This window comes from Primulina huaijiensis, chromosome 4 (assembly GCF_012295235.1).
Source record: "Primulina huaijiensis isolate GDHJ02 chromosome 4, ASM1229523v2, whole genome shotgun sequence".
NCBI lineage: Eukaryota > Viridiplantae > Streptophyta > Magnoliopsida > Lamiales > Gesneriaceae > Primulina > Primulina huaijiensis.
The window spans coordinates 1087386-1091191 of record NC_133309.1 but is presented as its reverse complement, the minus strand read 5'-3'; positions in this window follow the sequence as shown (position 1 = coordinate 1091191).

The following is a 3806-nucleotide window of genomic DNA, read 5'->3' as shown; positions in this document are numbered from 1 at the left end:
TTTTTTTTTTAAAAAAAGTAGTGGTCGTTACAGTTGGTATCAGAGCCAACCTCTCCTAGTACGATGTGGTTTGGGGACAAACCAAGCGGAAGCTGGTGGGCATGTGAGGCCTAGGGCTGAAGAGGGCGGGGGTGATCGCTGATGCCATGAGGTTGCACAGACAATGAGCGGCTCCTGGCAGGCTTCTAGACGGAGGGAACATGAATGAACCGATCTTACACCGGAAGGAGAGAGATTTCGAAACTGTTCAGGTATGAGACTGTGCAGTTGAGGAGGGCTTAAAAAAGATTTGATTGGTACTACTCATATCAAAAAAATGCACCTTCTTTTCGGTAGCTCATCACATAAGAACTTTAAAATTAAGTGTGCTTAACTTAGGGCAATTTTGGGATGGTGACCCCCTGGGAAGTCTCCTAGGGTGCGTGTGAGTGAGGACATAAGCACGCTGGAAAAGACTCGTCTTGGTACAATGGGGACAGTCGTCGAATCTGTGGAGTTACATATCCGCTTTGGCCCGAGGCCTCACGGTTTTAAAACTCGTCACAAGGGGTTGCTATACGCTCATTTAAATGCCCAGCATTTCTCCCGTGGTTTACCAATGTGAGATTTTACCTAAGGACCTTCACTCTCCTTTTGGGACTCAGCGTCCTCGTTGAGGTTTGCCCCACCATCCCAAACTCACGCGGAGTCGCTCTGATACCAAATGTCAAGGCGAGCCCACTTGTGATATTGTCTGGTTTGGTCTGAGGACTCACGGCTTTAAAACACGTCACAACGCGTGACGTCCACACACTGGCTCTGATACCAAACGTCACGACCCAGCTCACTTGTGATATTGTTCGCTTTGGCTGAGGTCTCATGGCTTTGAAATGTGTCACAAGGGGTTGCTACAAGCTCATATAAATGCACATCATCTCTCCCGTGATTTAGCGATGTGATATTTCGCCTAAGGACCTTCACTCCTCCTTTCAAGATTCAGCGTCCTCGCTGAGGTTTGCCCTACCATCCAAAACTCACACGGAGTCGCTCTGATACAAAATGTCACGGCTTAGTCCACTTGTGATATTGTTCGCTTTGGCCTGAGACCTCACGACTATAAAACGAGTCACAAGAGGTTGCTACACGCTCATTTAAATGCCTAGCATATCTCTCGTGGTTTAACGATGTGATATTTCGCCTAAGGACCATTACAACCCCTTTCGGGACTCAGCATCCTCGTTGAGGTTTTTCCCACCATCCCAAACTCACGCGGAGTCGCTCTGATACCAAATGACAAGGCCCAGCCCACTTGTGATATTGTCCACTTTGGCCCGAGGCCTCATAGCTTTAAAACGAGTCACAAGGGGTTGCTACACGCTCATTTAAATGCACAACATCTCTCCCGTGGTTTAGCGGTATGGGATTTTGTCTAAGGGCCTTCACCCCTCCTTTCGGAACTCAACGTCCTCGCTGAGATTTGCCCCACCATCCCAAACTCACGCGGAGTCGCTCTGATACCAAATGTCACGGCCCAGCCCACTTGTGATATTGTTCGTTTGGCCTGAGACCTTACAGCTATAAAATGCGTCACAAGAGGTTGCTACACACTCATTTAAATGCCTAGTATATCTCCTGTGGTTTAGCGATGTGAGGTTTCACCTAAGGACCTTCACAACCCATTTCGGGACTCAGCGTCCTCGTTGAGGTTTTTCCCACTATCCCAAACTCACGCGGAGTCGCTTTGATACCAAATGACACGGCCCAGCCCACTTATCATACTGTCCGCTTTGGCCCGAGGCCTCACAGCTTTAAAAAACGTCAAAAGGGGTTGCCACACTCTCGTTTAAATGCACAACATATCTCCCGTGGTTTAGCGATATGAGATTTCGTCTAAGGACCTTCACCCCTCATTTAGGAACTTAACGTCCTCGCTGAGATTTGCCCCACCATCCCAAACTCACGCAGAGTCGCTCCGATACCAAATGTCACGGATCAGCCCACTTGTAATATTGTCTGCTTTGGACCAAGGCCACACGACTTTAAAATGAATCACAAAGGGTTGTTACACGCTCATTTAAATGCCTAGCATCTCTCTCGTGGTTTAGCGATGTGAGATTTTGCCTAAGGAATTTCGCCTTTGTACGGTGACTTCTAGGCCAGATTTTTTTTAACTGGTGGGCTTCGTATAGTTGCCAGATACCAGATTGGCTTCATATTTACAGATTGGATTCTCCAGGGTGATGGCTCAAGGATGAGCGTTTCTCCATGGCTTCTACGCTCCTTTCGCAGCTTTTATTTTGTTTTGCATAGCATGTTGTTCTTAGCACTGCTCGTCTTTGATTGATTTTGGCCCACTCTGGTAGTATTCTAGGGTTAGTTTTGCTATTGTATTTACTTCCCTAGTTTGCAATGTTTTTGTGTCTCTACTGCTATAGCCTTTTGGGGAGGTCTTGGTCTTGTTCCCCTACTTTTTTAGGTTTTCTTTGTATTATTACTGTTTGTGTTTGTGGATATATACAGCTAGGGGTCTACCTAACTCCACCGCCCTCCCCCCAACCCCCGCTACCGCCAGTGTTTTTTTTTTAAAAAAGAAAAAGCAAAGAAAAAACCCTAAACACTAGAAATCCAGGTCCAGCATAGCCCTCGATCAGCAACCCCACATAATTTCTACCAATCCAAGGGCTGTTGGTCAACCGGGTGTGTCCAACTTACTCCCACGCTTACGAATAATAAGTAGAAAAAAGAGCAAAAAATTGCACCATAGTGTTCTCTGATCTCCTTCTCAGTCTCATTCAGAGCAAGATTTATGGATACTCAAAGTTGGAAACTGAAAATGAAAGTCGCCGTGAGATCGAGGCCTCCACGCGAGGAATCAGACGAAAATTCGAAAGTTGAAAATAATCGCGTGCTGCATGGAATTCATGCATTTGATTTTGGTGAGTTAAAGTTTTTGAGTTGGATATGTACAAATGTTGCTTAGTTTTATTCTTATTTTTTGTGTGTAGATAATGTATTCGACAAAGATTGCAGTAATGGTACAGTTTATGAGCTTCTGATTAAGAAAATGATCCTCGGTGCCCCGGAAGGATTCCATGGTAATTAAGTTTCAGTATTATATTTTTTGTTTTTCCAAATTAGATGTCAAATTGCTTAAGGAATACGATATGTTAAATTTATTTTGAAGCATTTTATTTATATGCGAGTTAAACCATTTTGTTAATATTTTAATCTACAGTCTCAAGAACAAAATTCTTCAACACCTACCCCGCAATCACAAATGAGCAGAAAATAAATGACACAAGAATTACGTGGTTAGGCAATGTGTGCCAAATCTTATCGATCCAAACCCAAGATTCAAAAGTTACAATTCAACGAATTGAAAGATTACAGTACGAAGAATTAACAGAGCTTAACTTTATTCCTCTTCAATCCACTTTCAGTCATTGAATCTCGATCAAACTTGAATTCTTTGGATTTTATTGAGCGCAGAGATATTGCTTTGTGTAGTGAGTGCTAACTTCGAAGCCTCGAGGATGAATTTTATTGCCTACTGCTAAGTTGATATTGGGCTTATTTTTACGTTGGATCTTTCTTTTTTGTACATAATCCTGGGCCATTGAATTAATACAAAAGTGCTGCCCACTAAGCCTTCTTCGTCCTTCGATTATGGTGGGTTTAGGGTTTTACCTCCATTCTCCATTATCTGCCGGTCGATGTGGTATTTTGCCTAAGGGACATCACCCCCTTTTCAGGACTCGGCGTCCTCACTGAGGTTTGCCCCACCATCCCAAACTCACGCGAAATCGCTCTGATACCAAATGTCACGG